General features: G+C 43.7%; 1 protein-coding gene across 2 annotated transcripts in view; it reads right to left on the reverse strand.

Annotated features, from left to right (window-relative positions):
• NHS (NHS actin remodeling regulator) overlaps window positions 1–18277 on the reverse strand; it is a 240988-nt gene that overhangs the window by 181852 nt on the left and 40859 nt on the right. The window lies entirely within an intron of this gene.

The following is an 18277-nucleotide window of genomic DNA, read 5'->3' on the forward strand; positions in this document are numbered from 1 at the left end:
AGCAAAGTTCTTAACCCGAGGTACTATTTCTGGGTTAGCGGAGTCTGTAACCTGAAGCATCTATAACCTGAAGCATCTGTAACCTGAAGCATATGTAACCCGAGGTACCACTGTAGTAAAATCAGTTAAAACAATGGACAATCAGAAGAGTAGGGTGGGCTTCATCCAATACCACCTCACTGCTCAATATCCAAGATCTCCCTCAAAGGTCTAGAGGACCCTCTGGAGCTGACATGGTGTAGGCTGGGTGTGAAGAGGAAAGGAAGGGGATGTCCTGTTGTATGAAGAAGACACCAATTGCTTAGCATAGCTACATCTCATACATTTCAGGTGTCAAAAGCTAGGGTAGCTTATAGCAAAAAGGTTTGTGCTTTTGGTACAAAAACTAGTACACGGGCTCACCTTTTAATATAGTAACTCAATACACATAAGTTTTCCAGGAAGGAGTTCCAAAATACTGGGGTAGGGGTGGGAATTACATAATATGACTCCTGTTCATCCTCAGTTTCCCAGCAGAGTATTGAAACTTTCTTATATAGTCATTCCTGACCCACATTTCTTACATCTCTGCTGCCATCTAGCTCCCCTGTCCCATTCTCACCACACGTTTGGCAGCCACTGCCATGCCTCCTCCACCCAAGACCACATGGCTTCGATTCTGTATACGGTTGTCCCATCCTGACACTAAATAAAAATAAGCAGTAGGAAGTGGAGTGGAGATGGATAAAGAAACATGCTGCGCCGTTCCCAACATGTAATTTGGACCAAGGCACTTGCATAATGCGTCCAAAAACAGGCACCCAAGCAGGCGAAAGAAACACCACAAGGCAGCATACAGAGCCAAAATCAAAGAACTATGCACAGAGGCTCTTGAAAGCTTTTCTCTAATTAAAATGCTAAAAAGGAAAAAAAAAGAGTCCCCTCCAGATGAAGGAGGCGAAGAAGGATGGAGGAAAAGAGAGCGAGAGACTGAACTAGGCTTTCTAGAGAAGGAAGACAGAACAAGATAATGCTGGATTCTTTTCATCAATTAAGTCTTAATCTTTCTCTGTTGCACACCCTCTTTTGCACCCCCATCCTCACCGCCATTAAAGAAAGCATAGAAACCTCTAGAGGATTTTTTTTATAAAAAAAAGCCTAAAACCTTTCAAATCTAAAATAGTACAGTATTCCTCAGCACTCCTCAATGACAAAGGGTTAGGTTTTTGGTTTTTTTAAGGGTCCTTGAAGTTCAGTGGTTGAGAGTCATTTTGAAACGTTAACCTGTTTGACAAGATATTTGTCAAAAGTCATGCCAGAGTGTGCGAACTAATAAGACCCATATGTAACCGCTTAATGGTAAACACACTCTTAATCCTGTGTAGCTAAACGGTATAACAAAGGAATTAGCTGGTGACATCCACTTAGGAAATATGATCCAATCTATATTATGATTTTCTTTCTAACTGCTGAACTGATTTTGACACATATAAAAATGTGGCTTCAATCACAGGAAACTACACCACCATTAAGTGTGTGGGGAGTGTAAAAAGTAAGGAGACTTTCAATAAGCCTACATCTGTAGGGATCTAAACAACAAGAATGCCACAGCTGGGCTTTGACAGAGGAAGGTGGTTGATCAGGTTCATTCAGAGTCTTTCTATTAATCACCAGTGAGATCAAGAGATCACTCTTTTTGGACCAGTATTAAAATATGCCAAGTCAGGAAGGAAAAACAGTGAAACTTTCCTGACCGGCTTCCTATCATCTCCCAGAGCTTGGGTTCACTTACAGTAAATTCTCCATCCAAAGTTACATCTAAGAGAACAAGGATAAAATGCTCCTTCTGGCAAACGTTGAGAACTTGCTGTTGTATTTATAAAACAGGAGGATTCAATTCCCTCCCCCCTTCTCGTGTCAAGGAAATAAAAGCAACTTGAAATCTGAGCTCCAGCTTTACATATTACATGCAATGCAAAACAAACAAAGCAGAACGAAGGTGGCAACCCTAAATACTGGAAGGCTAAGTCCTCCTGAACTCGCTGGTTCTTATTTCTGAGTAAACATGCATAGGGCTGAGTTTTAAGCCCTATTAAAATCAACAAAACCTAAGTACATTAGTTAAAACCTTAAAACCTGCTGATTTTGCACAGAAGTCCATGCATGCATGTTTGAGCTCAGATTACTTAATTAGCCAGTAGCCAATTACTTGAACGAACTGTATGTACAAACATGGTCCACTGATTGTGGGTGACAATATGAAAGTGATCTCTTGTTCTCTCACTCTTTCTGGCAATTAATGTCTATTTCACACAGACAACTCCTCACTTTATTCTCCAGCTCTTCACAGATGAACATGGCCCATGTAGAAGTGGATCTTGGCCATGACTTAACTTGGTGCTCACTGAATTTCCTCTGTTTAGTTTTATCAGTTTGCTCACAGTGTATGCAGTTTGTTGGTATCAGCCGAACATGTGCCGATATTAGAGATTTCCAACCAGCATTACACATAAAGCTTCCTTACCCATTGGTCCATCTAGCTTAGCACAGTCCACACCAGGCATGGGGAACCTGGGCCCTCCTGTCATCCTTATCTATTGACCATGCTGGCTGGGACATACGGGAGTTGCAGCCACACATGCCCCATCCCTAGTCCATGACATTCATACTGCTAGAGCACTGGTCCTCCAAACTTCATTGACATGTGCCAAACTTTCATAAAATGCTGCAAATGTTAGCATTTTAAGAACGATGCTTTCTTGTGTGACCATAAATGTACGACTTTTCAAGATATGAAGGCACGCTTCATGGCTGCAAATAAATGTATGATTTCTAGTGGATATTTCACACACTCTTCAGTGGAGCATACCATTTGCCTCCTTGAAACTGGCTTGGTAAGTTGCTTTGGTCTCCACTAGACTGCACACTCCTTGTTTGCCCAGCATAAACTGCAGTTCCTTTTCCTCCGCATGTTGGTCAGGGGACTTTAAGTCACATAATTTACTATTTTGATGCAGGATGAATACAGCAAGGCTACTCCTTCCCTAAGAATATTCAAATATTTACTCAGAATTGCTTTCCTTGTAATATAAAGGAAATAAAGTTATTTTAAAGAAACACACAAAGAAGGTGCCTCTGATCAGAGCATAGCATGTATTATATCTCTCTTTGACAGTCAATTCCGAGGCCTGAAAGAAAAAAGGAAGGCAGACACTGATCTCTGCAGACAAGAATGACGTTTTAAAATGAAAAAGCAGAGCTGTTGGCAGAGAATAAAATCTGCTGCAGGATTTCATAATTAACATGTACCAAAACACTCGTAAGAAGTGTGCTGCTACATTTATTCAACATGCTGGGACTTGTTTTAATGCCTTATGGCACTGGGAGATCACAGGAAACATTGACAGAGGTTAAAGCCAAGGTGAAGTGGGTCTCAGACACCCCCGCATGCAGTTTGGGAGAAATTCAGAGTAAGATCCCTGTCCCCCATGCTGTTGCCTTCTGGCTGACAAACCCAAGTCAGCGAGGGATTGCTTATGAGCACTGCAAGGAGGTACAGTGAGAGTTGTGTATGAATAGCACTCATTTAGTTTATCCATTTTACTTAACATTTTTCACCTCTCACCTTTCCATCCCAAAGGACCTGCTAGGCAACTTAACATCAATGCAAAAGCATAATGTATACAAGTCCAAGAAAGCAATGTAATCACATAAAGCAACAGACCTCAGTAAGAGCATGAAGACAACTAGTTGCCCTCTGTCCCGAATCACCTTTCAAACAGAAGGGTATTAACTAAATAGCCATCTAAACTGCATTATGAGAGGATTCCCTCCCAAGAGAGGCCTCCTGGCTCCATAAACCAAGTCCCACCACTGAGAAGGCCCTGACTTTTGTAGGCACTATCGGTACATCAAAAGGCTAGGAATAAGAAACCGGGCCTCCAAAGATCAACGTCAGTTCATATGGAATTGGGGAGGTTTACCGCACAGTTTCTCTCCAGCAAAGAATGCTATAATGTAGCAGGAGTTTGCTCTCAACCTTATCTATTTTATTCATATCCCACCTTTCTCCACGTATAGGATCTTAGGCGGCTCACAACATGAATTAGAACAAATACAGCTTAAAACACACGATCAACATGATTTTTTGAAAAAACAACAACACACAAATAAATACAGAATCCTAGCAAAAACCATTCATGAACACAGAAGGAGGGCGAGAAAACGCAACACCTACCCTCAGAAGACCTTGCAACAACAACCCATTAGTGGCCAAAGGCCTGTCCTCACTAAATGTTCCTGTGAAGCTGGTGGTGCCAAGAAAAAGACCTTCAGTGGAAGTTCTCAAAGCCTGGACAGGCTCCTATAGCAAGATATGGTCCTTCAGAAAGCCTGGACCCAAGTTGTACAGGGCTTTGTGAGACATAACCAGCACACTGAATTGTGCTTGGAAATGGACCGGTAGCTAGTGGAGCTATTGCAACAAGGAGTTTCTGTTCTCCCTGGAACCTTGCCCCAAGTTAAGTCATTGATTGAAAATGCTGATGTGCAACAAGAATTCTCACAAAATGAAGAAAGCGTTCTCTAGCACAGCCAGTGCTTAGCGATCCTCATCCCTCTTCCTTAATATCTCATAACAGGACAAGTACAGACTTTTCAAAAATGGAGACTCCAACCAGACATTATTTCACATTTAGTTTTATAGTAGAGGACAGCACGCCAGGCTAGTTTCTTTTCCTCTTGAGCATGTAATTTAGTGGTGCATAACCAAACTAACCCGATGAAGTAATTCAGGCTTTACCTGGCAAAAGCTGCTGTGCAAAAAAATAATTAATAGTATCCCTTCATAGCCTTTATGCCCCTGTACCTTCCACCCTCCCTCAACAGTCCCAAACCCTACGAGTCACAAATACTGCAAGCAGAACAAAATTATTCTATCTCCAGAACTCAGGGGAGGCTTTCAGGAGTGAAAAGAGCTGCCCTAGGGAAGAATGGGTGGGGAATACCCTTGCGTGAGCAAAACATTAAATAAACCCCTTAGGGGGAGCAGAGGTGGGGGGTTTTGTGTGGCCTCTCTCTGCAAAAACGTGAGAAAATGTTCAGCTCCTATCAATTGATTAAGAATATTAGCTACGATTTTCACTTCGTCTGTGAACTCCGCAGGTAATGAGGCCAGAACCTTGCTGAAGCAAAGCAGGTCTGAGTACAGCCATTGCTTGGAAAAGCTGACCACCTGGGAACCACATGTCCACCACCTGGGGATGCATGATGGAAGAAAGGCAGGATATGAATGTAAATAAACAGACATAAAACATGTCTTTCAATCTCCCATGTGTAATATGAGGAAGGTATTACCAGCCTGTCTTACTAGAATGCTACAAACGATTGCTAAAATATGCAATTGTTGAGGGTGAAGTACTTTTAGTCATTCAGGAAATATACTATAAAAATGTTTTTTTGCTTATGCTGGCAAGGAGCACTCTACATAACTGATTTGACCAATAACTGCTCAAATTTCTTGTAACATTGTTTAGGATGAAAAGTGCATTGCAAACCAGGAAGGGTCCTTAGAACTCAAATGTAGCAAAAGTAAAGAAAAGGTTTTGTTCACCCACCAACTAACCAAAATTAGATTTGAACAAGAGAATGGTCTGTCTTGAACTACGAACTGTGTGCTATTGGCTCTTCCTTACTGCAAAATTTAAAGTCAACTAAAGGGTTGGCTGAATGCATAACAAAATCTGATGGGGGGGGGGAATGGTGGATGCCAGTGAACACTAACAGTGAAGTGGGTAACCATACCAATTTCCAAGGAGCAACTGCTGCTGTCGTCCAGCAAGCCAAGATAAGTCAAAAATGGGTAATGGAAAGGATGAAGAAACAACTTTTGGGAAACCTATGCTGGTTCTGCCACATTTGGCCATATGACCTTGGTGTCCTTCTATTCAATATTTCAAAACCTCCTGCATCTCAAGTTTTTGAGCTAGGAACAGCAGCATTCTCAAAGGCAGAAAGAAAGAATGGTGCTAGTGAAAGATGCTTCAAAAGCTAGAAAGGAGGTCAAGAAAAGGTCTCAGAAGAAAGTGTCTGGGATACAGTGGGAGGATTCTGGCAGAAAGGGGCAATTTGTGGATGAAGGGTGTGCTCCTGAACACAAAAGCATAGCTGCCATGGGCCATGGGAATCTGACAAATTCTGATCCTTAGAAGCAGGAATCACCTTTGTTGTGAAGCAATAAGAAAGCTACTCCCAATATCATCTTGTGCCTATGCTATTCCCCCATGGCCAAGAGTGAAGAAGCCGCAGCCCAGTGACAAAACATATCCTTTGCATGTAGAAGAGTCCTGGTTCAATCACTGGCATCTCTGTAAAGCAGAAGAGCATCTGTGGTCCAAATGTCCATGGGATTCCCATCAAGCTCAGGCAGCAAGGGCAATTGTCAGGGTTTGGTGGGAGGTGAAATACAACCACATCTGTTCCTCACACAGGCAGGAAGGCTTTAAAAACCCTGTCTAAAGGTTTGCAAAACCATAGCCTGGCAGTAGCAGACACTACTCAGATCAATGTACTATTTATCCCACTCGGATAAGGTTCATATGTTTACTTCCACTTCAGACTTGGACTGGAAACATTTGGGGAAGGGGGTGACAGACAGAGGTGAAGGTGATGCAATTGCATCATCATGCCCAGTGATGGGTGTGCTGTTTTTTCCCATCGCACCTTTACCTTTGTTCAGAGCATATTTTGAAAGGTTTTGCCGTGCCTCAATTCCCTACAGAACGCATTGTCAGTCACTCAAGATAAAAGGGAATAAGTACATCTGTCCACCAAAGATTAAATAAAAACACAGGCCCTGCCTCCAGGCTTAACAATACAGTAGGCATGTCTGGAGAGAAAAAAGGGGTGTGAAAAGGAAAACAAGAAAGTTCAGGCACCATTTCTTCAAGTTGCATTAAAGCTGTAACCCTGCAGTTGGCATTCAGCCAACTAAACCATATTAAGCAGCACTAACACCACTGGATGCACGCTGGAATGGTTCAAGTGTGTAGATATCCTGCCAGAAGCAGATCAAAATGGGGTGTTGGGACATGTGTTGAGACAGCTGTGAATCCAATGGATCCCAAGTCCCCACATTCTCCTGACGTGTCCCCCTCCCCGACCAAACAGGCCTGGAAACTACACCAGTCTGGAGCTACCATCCCATGCCCCTCCCTGGCAACAGATGGCCAGCAGGACTCTAGAGACAGTGGCTGTTGCTTCACCATGGCTTCTACACACACACACACACACACACACACACACACAGCTGGGTTGCTCTGAAAGTTAAATCATTGTTATTGCAATGACGTGCCGGCCACCACAGATATAGTTATGGATAAAATACTAATCCCCATACTGCTACTGAATGACTGCATACTTAGATAACTGCCACTGTATCCCATGACACAGCTTCCTAGCTTAAGGTGGAGGCATGTTTTGTACTAAACTGAGTCCATATCCTAGAGACATCTCTGGCATTGGGCCGCCTTCCTTCCTTCCACCATGTGTGACATGAGCATGCTGCACACTGTAACTGGGACGATCCCAGCATGTCTCCCTCATTACATTCATTTGTACACTCACTAGCTCTCGGGTATCTTCCAGCCCTGCTAGTTAAGAGTTCTACAAATTAATCCTCTGCACCACAAATAATGGTTCTCCAGGCTTCCTGAGATCATATGGCAAACCTAACTAACTAAACTGCAGTACTTTACATGTGTTCTTTCTCCATCCATTCATCCATCCTAAAATCTTATTCAAGAGACAGTAAACAAGAGCACTCATTCTACAGTTCATCTTTGTTATCTTGACTGAAGAATGCAACTGAAGCTCTGCCCATGTAAGTAAGATTTAATCTTGCAATCCTATGGCAGCTATGGCTGCCTATCTGTTCCTTGCAGGGCTCCTGTTCTATTTAACAGGACTGGCAAAAATTAAACAGGTTACATTTCCCTGCAACATTTTGAGACCCATTGTCAACATATAAATTCCATATTATCAAATAAAATGCCCAACAAAAAAAAATAGTTTTATCTTCTTCCTTAATAGGCAAAGGTCTTAACCTAGCAAAATGTGAAATTAGGAGCTCTGTTTTGTGATGGTCAGGTTTTTCGTGTGTGTGTGTGTGTGTGTGTGTGTGTGCGCGCGCGCGCTGTTAACACAATGGTTTTTATCCTCTTAACTTGAGAGATCAAATAAATATTTTATTCGTCTTGCTCAAGAGTAGCATTGCTTCTTCATCCCACCCACCCACCCCAGTGTGGCTCTTTCAGTAGGCTGTGGATCAAAAGTTACGATCTTCCTAGTTGAGGCCTCTGCTTCAACAAGCATGGATAATTATTTAAAATGGGAACTGGAAACCTATTATCAAAATGTTTATAATTGCAAGGTGAAAAGAACCAGCTGTCCAAGAGAAGGATGTCTCAGAAGGGTTTGCCAACGAGGCAGCCATGAGGCCCCTTTTGTTCCTCTGAGAAAATGTGACCTATTCAACATCAGGAAATGGCTCTCTCTTTGTAGCCCTTCAAATGAGGTTGTGAAAACACCTTGTGATTATACATACACAGAAGCATTTGTCATGGCACAAAGCAAGAATATGGGTGTTTTAATAAAAACAACAGCACAAAGACAAAACTATTGGATTTATATCACTGTTGCCTCATAGTCTTGCTAATATATTTCTATGCTACAGCACAATAACCTATGGAGCATAAATTGCAATCCACTATAAAGATATTTATTTACACACAAAAAAAGTGCTAAGTGTGTATTGTTTAAATGAATGAATACTAATTAACAACTATACAGATCTGTAAGTGCTTCATATACATTATTGGAGCAATTCTTTTGAGGTAGTTCGTAGTATTATCTCCATGTTTCATATGGGGTGGGAGATCAAGGCTAAAATACAGCAGCTTGCATGGCTGAAGTGAGGTTTGAAGTTTGGAAATTCCAGCTTGCAGCTCAAGCTCTTTAGCCACTATGTTACAGCTGCTCAATTAGCTCTGCTGAAACGAACGGGATCGGGTCCCTTTACTTGCAGCCAGGTTGCCATTGCTTTGGAGAGATGCAATCTTGTATGTCTTGCTACTGACTGTGTTTATGATACAATTATGAGAGTCAAGCAGATTGTATGGGCTGTTCATGTGTAATTGGTATCCCACCAAGAGGGAGGTTGCCAATTATGCAGGAAAAACACTATGCAATCTGCCCTGTCCACACAGCAACATCATTCATATGTGGTTGTCACAGGATCAAACCACAGAAATGCAGCTGACATGAAGCTCCATGCGAAGGGTACCATACTTTTAGGTAACCATGTTAATGATCACATCCTAAGGCTCTCCAGATAGACTCCAGTTCCCCATCTGTGCCATCCCGCATGGCCAATGGTCAAGGGGATGATGGAAGTTGTAGTCCCCCAACATCTGGAGGGTTACAAGCTTCCCATCCTCATGTCCTAATAAATATTAAATGTAGAGATGGGCAACCTCAAGTATCAGGGTGGGGGGGATACTGCCTCTTTATCCAGACTTTCAGGTTCTACCCAGACACATTCCTTACCAGCCTTACTTCAAGCTCATCTCCAGTGCTTTTGCTGAGCTTAAAACTGTCCCTGAAATGTGACATTATACCCTTGGGCTGAACAAGAGTCCCCCTTCCAATTTAACATGATATACACAGACACATACCAGTTCCTTGAAACGTCTCTGCATATCAGATCCTAGGCCAAAGACAAGGAGGTTATTGCATCCTGTCATAGTGTACCCCCATAAATATTTGTGCATGGTAAATGTCATGCAAAAGAAAGATATAAATATGAGTAAATAGAAAACAACAACACCCTACACATTCTTAGGTAATAAGAATAAGAATAATTTATTGTTATTTATATGCCACCCATCTGACTGGGCGGCTTCCAACAAAGTATTAAAAGCACAATAAAAGGGTAAATTCCATAACCCACATTCATTATATAAGACATACCAAATACCTGACAGACCTGCCTGGTCGATTATAAATCTTTCCTCCCTGTCTCCCACCAAAAACTGGCTAAATGACAAGCTGTAGAACGAAAGGATAGCTAATTAAAGAGGAAAAGGAAAACGACACTGTGAAAAGGAGAGGCTTCTTAGACAGAAACCAAAGCTGGATGTTTTAGAATAGATGGCCACTAATTGCAACAAACAGCTGGTTTGTGTTCCACTCAGATAAAGAACTGACAGACCACCAACACTATTAGAGAGTCAAGTTTCAATACACCCACTTGAAGAAAACAAGTCTGGCCAACACACCATTCATCAAAAGTGCTGGAAGCCCCTGGAAACGGATGCAGCTTTGGGGAGAGCAGAGACATTGGGAAGCAATAGTGGGATCTCTTTTTTGCAGAAGCGATTTAGACCAAAGGGCTAAGGAAGGGGGAGGGTGATGTTAAACTATAGTACGCTAAATGAAAAAATGAGAGGACTCACATGACACGTGAGTGATAAACCAAGGTTAGGGCAGGTATACCAAGCCAGACTGGTGGCACATGTGGGCCCCTAGTGCACAGTACACAACATGGTGTCCTCCATGTTGGACCACAGCTGCTGTCATTTCTGACCATTGGCCATGCTGGCTGGAGTTGAGGGGACGCTGACCAGCCCTGCCACTCCAGCTAGTAGTAGCTTCTCACAGTCAGAGGCATTTGTCCTTGCAGCTGCTGCGCGAATTTTAACTGGGGCTGCTGAGGCTTGAAGTTAGGGCTTTCTGCATGCAAGGATATGTTCTGCCAGTGAACTTCTCTTGCTTGCTTGGTGCTGCTTTTCATATTTAATTAGTGGTGTCTCTCTGAGGGCACGAACCATTATAAACTTAAGACAAATTTGGGGGGCTTTTTGTTTTTTTAAAAAACAAAACTATTTAGGCCCCCACAATTACTGTGATTGCACACCCAAACTGGCTAATTGCGCTTGCAAATTAGCACAGTTTCCTATTTGCACATACAGTTATTCAATCTATATGTATAATCATGCTAATTGCACGCACAGCTTGTTGAAAAATCAGGTTGATAAGTGAATTATAGTAATTCCGCGAATCCTTATCTTGCACATTCCATCCGTACTGCTATAATTTTCTAAGCTGGTGCCACATGTAGCAGGAAGTGTTGAGTGTTGGCTGCCCTCCCCCCTCCCTTAGATTCTTTGAAAACATGAAATGTGTGGGAGCGGGGGGAAGGGGAGCCAGGATGCGTAACCTCACATGGCTTTTCTGGCACACGTTCCATTCATGTCTACAAAGCTCGCTTCAACAAAGAACTTGAAGGATCAGACTTCAAAAATTTATTAAGAGGTCATATTCCCCCGCCATGACTTCAGTAGCTACTGTGAAAGCAAATGTGATGCTTTTTACCACCCCACGGAACCAGAGATCACGTTGAATTTTAAAAAGCAGGAGAACTGGGGCTGACATTCGCCTGAAATGTCTAGCAACCCTGCCACAATGCCAAACCAAGAGTGCCAGATGAGGACCAGGAAGGCAAGGGTGCATTCATTCATTCATTTATATCCCATATTTTTTCTCTAACAGGCTCAATGTGGCACACATGGGTCTCCCCACTCCTTTAATCACCACAGCAACCCTATGAGGTGGGTTAGGCTAAGAGGCAGTGACTGGTCCAAGGTCACCCAGTGAGCTTCATGGCCAAGTGGGGATTTGAGTCCTGGACTCCCAGGTCCAAGCCCAACACTCTAACCACTACACCACTGTGACTCTTGCCCCTGTTAAAGTCCCTGTTCAGCCATGAAGCTCATTAGGTGGTCTTGGGACAACCCCTCTCATCTTAACCTCCCATGCATGGTTGTTGAGAATAAAACTGTGGGCTCTTTAGAGGAAGGATGACATTTTTATAAAAATGTATTTTTAATAAAGTAATAATGGGTGGGAAAAGTAACATTTGAGCATAGGCAGGGTGTGACTGCTACCTGATATATTCTTGAGCGCAGCTTGCTGTGTGTTGAATCTGGTGGCCCAGAGTCAAAGTAATCCTCTTCTATACTATGCAACTCTGTGAGATCTGTGGGTCTTAACTAACCTTCCACCAGATGTGAAATTAAGGTCTTCTGGTAGTTTACTATATGCTTACCACACTTCTAATTTCAAGCCCCACAAGCAAATTAATTTTAAAAATAAGCCACAAAGATACACATAGAATTATGTGACTGAACCACTGCAATATTTGAATGGAATTAGCTGTACTCTGTTGCCTCTTACCTTCCTTTCCATGACTGCAGTCTCAGCACCTCTCACATGTCAGAATAACAGTTTTGGAAATTTGGGTTTAGGTCCTGGTTGGACTACAAATCCCATCCCATTGGAATTGATTTATTGGTTTGGCGTGACCCCCGCTAATTGATTTACGATCCACAATTAGCTCTTTATGCCCGGCGCGCTTCCTCCGAGCTGCGCCACTCAGCTTCGTCTTCAGTAGCTCTCCAGTCACGCCTCAGCAGAGTTGAACACAGCGGTGAAACTGTCAAGTAGCTTCACTTCGCTTCCGACAAACACACACAGAGATCAGGTTTGTCTAATATCAGTTCTTTATTCCGACTTTCCCCAGGAAACTCCCGGGCTCACCGCAGCCATGACAAACTGCCACCTTCTCTCTCACAGAACCAGAGAAGAACAGAACGTAACTCCTCCCAGCCTCCTCCCAGCTTCTAAAGCTGACGTCAGAATGCTGAGGCATCATGGGAACTTCTTAACCTGTTAAGTTCCAAACCCAACACCCCCTCTTGCCGAACCATTCTGACAAGACCTTTTTGAGTTCAACACCTTCCCCTTTGCCTTATGCCCCTTCCCGGCATCTTTCCCAGGCACCTGTTGAACCCCTTCAACACTCCCAGAATCACACTGTGCGACACTTTTCCACGCACTTGTGACCTGATACCCTACTGACCCATTTGGGCCAGCAGTTGTGTCTTCTCCGTCAGATCCTTCCCCCTCTGACTTGACACCCTGTTTGTGAGCTTTCTCCATTACGCTAACCGGAGATGAAGCCTCACACCTGGACACTCCTTTCACAACCTTTGGAGATGCCCAGACCTGCCCTGAACCCTGATCTTGGACCTGGTCCCCATCACCGGGTTCTGAACCCTGATCCTGGACCTGGTCCCCATCACCGGGATCAGCCTCTGGCTCCCTTTCCTCCTCAGAATCAGACAGACATTCTGAGAGAAAAACAGAACCATTCCTGAGTCTTGAACACACATCCTGTTCACAGAACTCAGCCTGCTTACTGACCAGCAGCTTGGTTTGATCACCCTCTGGGTATGCAAACTTCCACCCATTGGTTGCAGGATCATATCCACAGAAGATCATTTCCTGAACCTTTGGACCACCTGCCCCAAAGAGCTCAAAGGGCTCTTTGGCTACCCTCCCAAACCCGGGAAAACCATGTACCTGTGCACCCTTGCATGCCCTGCACCCTAGGGACCTCCCACATTTCCGGAGTTTGTACCCTTTTGTGCACCTGTGCAGCTTTTGCACATGACTGGGAACCTTAGCACACTGCGCCTGTGCTTTTCCAGCATTCCCACCACCCTCCAGAGGTGACTCCAGAACAAAGAGATTGTTCTGCCCCCTTTTCACGTTGGCCACTTGTTTCCCCCCAACGTAGACCTCTAGCTCCTCCTGTAAAGGAGAAAGAAACATGTTAGCCACAGCAGAAACCGACTTTCTCATTCCGTCTGCTAACATCACAGTTGTGTCCTGTTGAAACAGCTCTGCAGTTCCGCATTTCGCCAGCAGGCTTGCTTATCAGGTGCTGACCAACAGCAGTATTCAACACCCAGCGTGTCACCGTGTCCTGGCTGGAGTTGTTCTTCACAGTTGCCATAGAAGCAGTGATAAGAAAACAACCCTCCCCAGCGTCTGAACCACGTCTTTCCCTTGCGTCCCCACGCTGGCCTCCTCTCCGAGACTGATTCCCATGGGAACTCAGCTGGTTGACCTTGGGACCTTCCTGCCCAGCTGTCTCCGCTCTCCATGGGCAGCAACGACGAACTCCAGTGGAAAAACACTGCCCGGGGCTCCTCCCAGCTGGCTTGGCCCTCCTTCTTCCGGAAAAACACTCCTTGCCAGCTCCGCCCCCTCTGGCCTGGCTCCCACTGCGGCTTTCTGGGAACCTGCTTTGTTGACATTCCACTCCAGCACGCACAGTGGACAAGCCTTTACACTTGCCTTTGGAATCCTTCGCCCCCCCGATCTGCTCACTAGCACTCCTTGAGGCTAAAACATCAGGAACAGGGGCTCCAGCCATCTCTAGGCTTTTCTCAATACTTTCTCCAGGGCTCTGGCCTCCTGCTGAAGCTTCACAGCACATCCCAGGCAGCCCTTGCTGACTTTACGCCCTTGCCCAACTTCTTAGAGTGAGCTGTTCAAACGCAATGTCCTCCAAGACCTGGCTGCCTGCCATTGTCTTCCGTTCTCCCAAGGGGCCCCAAGCTGTACTCACAGATTACAAGCTCCTCCGGCACCCATCCGTGGAGAAACGATTTTCCAGCTGCTCTCAGCTCCCAGCACTCAGCTCTCAGCACAGGCAAACACTTTAGTGTCTTTCGGCTGCTCTGAGCTCCGCAGCTCTCCTTTGCCTCTTAACACCAGGCAAAAACTCCTGCCAGCGACTTCAAACGCATTCCGGCACTTCAAAGCGTTCCTGTGACAGTTTTTACGATCGGTGATTAAGGGTCCATAACCTGTTGGAATTGATTTATTGGTTTGGCGTGACCCCCGCTAATTGATTTACGATCCACAATTAGCTCTTTATGCCCGGCGCGCTTCCTCCGAGCTGCGCCACTCAGCTTCGTCTTCAGTAGCTCTCCAGTCACGCCTCAGCAGAGTTGAACACAGCGGTGAAACTGTCAAGTAGCTTCACTTCGCTTCCGACAAACACACACAGAGATCAGGTTTGTCTAATATCAGTTCTTTATTCCGACTTTCCCCAGGAAACTCCCGGGCTCACCGCAGCCATGACAAACTGCCACCTTCTCTCTCACAGAACCAGAGAAGAACAGAACGTAACTCCTCCCAGCCTCCTCCCAGCTTCTAAAGCTGACGTCAGAATGCTGAGGCATCATGGGAACTTCTTAACCTGTTAAGTTCCAAACCCAACAGCCTGGTCATAGATCACACTTTGATCCTCTCAACTGACAGTCACAGGATTGACTGGACATTGGTTGCGAAACCACTATGTTTGATCACATCCTCAAAAAGATGGAAGAATACTGGCGTTTGCATCTCTACGGAGTCGGCAGTGAGTCATCCCGAGCTAAAACATTTCCTCTTTGAGCAGGTTCAGAGCAGTGCCCAGACTTCTGAAAGCATTTCAGCAAAGTAAATTCATCATTCCTTCTCATTTTCCACTGTTCACTTGCAAGCAGATGCCATTGCTTGCAAAAGCACATTCCAGAGGGACTCACTTAGTCTTTGAGGTGCCACAACATTCCATCATTTTGCTCCTGCTCCAAAATACAGCTATTCCCCTCCTCCCCTCTTGGAATTCAATGAGAAAACTGTTCCACCTATAGAACAGCAGTCCATTATTAACAGACCTGGACAATACAATGCCAAATACTATGGTGTGGATGGGATAGCCACAGCACACCAAGGAAACAATACCAAGAGATCTCAAGAGGAAAAGAGCTTTCTGTATTTTCTTGATTTCATCTGGAGTCGACAATGCACATCTTGTATGGCTAAATAAATGACCGACTTGTTACTGGTGACCCGGTTGACAAGTATTGACGTCCTCAATCGGAGAAAAATGTTCATGGATTTCAACAGAGCTTTGTTCAGGCAAATGGTATTGTTGTCATACAATTTAGAGCACAGGTCAAGGAGTTAATAGTCTTACGTACAAATCGCCATGCTGCCTACAACTTATTGTGTCACCACGGAGAAGTCACTTGCGCTGTTTACTCATCTGCAAGAGACATGCAAAAATAATTGCCTCCCTTGTCGGCCTGCTGTGAAGCTTTATTTCACAGGAATCTAACACATTCTTGATGTTCCATAAATAAAACAGGCCCATCATGATTTTTAATAAAAGAAACAGCAGTAATTGCAGAGCCTTATTGTTAATAATAAAGCACCTAGCTAATAAGCACTCAGTAATTTCCCTTCATAAATCAACTACTTTAGCAGTCAATTTTGCTATGTTCTAAATGTCCTTCCATGTATCCTTAATAATGGAATGCTGCCCCAAAAAGGGGTGAAATATTGGTTGCAAGTAGGGCAACAAAGGTAGCCATGGCTCCAACGAGACTAGAATTTTGTCAAAAGCATTCTGAGCAGTCACATTGCGTTACACCCCATTACTCCCATTGCGAAGGAGGACACCTCCAGTAGCCTTTCAACCACAAACTACTAGGTCTCTTTCCAGAGTGGTCAGATGTAACATTATTTGGGGGGGGGGATTGTGCTTCAGCTATCTACTTACATTTTGAAAGAGAAGCAGCTATGTGGGACCCCAATCTGGAATGTGCTGTCAATCTGAATCAGGACCCACGCCACTTTTTTGCCCAAACAGCCCCCAGCAGTGCTGGTTAGTGCTAATGGCACCTTCAGAAACAATGAGCAGCTGGCAGGCAATTGGCATGGGCTCCCAATATGAATCACTTTCCCTTCTAAGTAAAAGTGGCTAGCTTAAGCATACTTTTTGAAATGTATGATCCTCATAACACGGAATTTGTCCCACAGTCAATTTAAACTCCTTCAAGTGCATATACAAAATAAAGATGTTGTTGTTGTTAGGACTCAAAATGAATCACACTGCTGACACAGAATCCTCCTTTTCTCCCAGTCTGGAGAGATCCTTTTGAACTCTTCACAAAGTGCCTGGGATTTCACCATCCTAAATGATTTCGTGCCATTTGCAAACTTGGCTGTTTTGTGGTGTGCTGCCTAGTCCAATCATTGAGTTAAAAGAATTATGAAAAATACAGAGTAGTCTTCACTCCCTCCCCCCCATTTCTCCCATTAGGAAAAACTGTCCACTTATTTTTACCTTCCGATTCCTGTTTTTACAATTGCTTACTATCTGATAGGGGTGGGGGAGGTTTAGGGAAGGGGTAGTACTTTTGGTGGAGAACAAAACATGCTCCTTCTGGGGTAGTTTACATTCTTTTAAACTGCTTTTTAATTTTTTTCCTTTAAAAAACTCAATTGTTTTTAACTGTTTGTATGTTTTAAAAGTGTATGGGGTTTTTTTTGGTGGGAGGGTTATTTGGTTCTTTCTGTTTTTATTTTGATTATGTATTCTGTGTTTTTCTGTGTTTTTATATTGTAATTTTATCCTGTGAACCGCCCTGAAACCTGTGGGTATAGGGTGGTATATAAATTTAAATAAATAAATAAATAAATAGTAATAAAAATAATAGTTTGTCCACTGTTGGACCCCACCCTGCACTCAGCTCTCACCTGTGGTACCTAGAAGCTGTCAGCATACAACAGTGGCCCCAGGAAACGGCTTCAAGTGGCTGGCTGAACAATGGAGACTCATCACACAACAACTAATAAAAGGAAATGATGCATGGACAGCCCAGTATAAATCCACCATGAATGCACTATTCTTGCATCAATGATGTTTCACAGAACACCCACCCACACCCACACCAGACTGGGGGTATCCTATAATGGCATGAAGAAAATTAAATAAACCTGCTCCATTTTTCTGTCCTATACAGTGCCAGATTTTTTCAAAGTGGTTTACAAAATGAAACCACTATAGAAAAATAAAAACACAAGCTTCAAATAAACCACATCCCAAAAATATAAAAACAGAATAAAACAAGAATCAACATTTAAAAAAGTAATCCAGCAGAAATCAATGATAAAATGCCTTCTGGAATAAAAACGACAATGGTCTAAACCGAAAACGAGAAAGAGCTTATTGGACCACTTCAGGGAAAGAGTTTCATAAATTTGGTACCACCCTCAAAAAGGTTGCGTTCTTGGTGCCTGTCAAATAACCAGTGCCATTGATGCTAATCGTAAGGCTCAGGTGGGTTCATAAAAAGAACGGTGCCTATCAAGTCCAGCATTCTGCTATCACAGTGGCCAAGCAGATGCCCAGATGAAGATAGATAGCATGATATGAGCGGATCTGTTGCTCAGCAACTGATATTCAGAACCAGGCCACATCAGATCCTAGAGGGAACTATACAGCCATCATGACTAGAAGCCTCTGATCAGTGCTATTTTTCTAGAAGAAGAATGATTA

Source organism: Podarcis pityusensis, assembly GCF_964106645.2.
Source record: "Podarcis pityusensis genome assembly, chromosome: 4".
NCBI classification, from domain to species: domain Eukaryota; kingdom Metazoa; phylum Chordata; class Lepidosauria; order Squamata; family Lacertidae; genus Podarcis; species Podarcis pityusensis.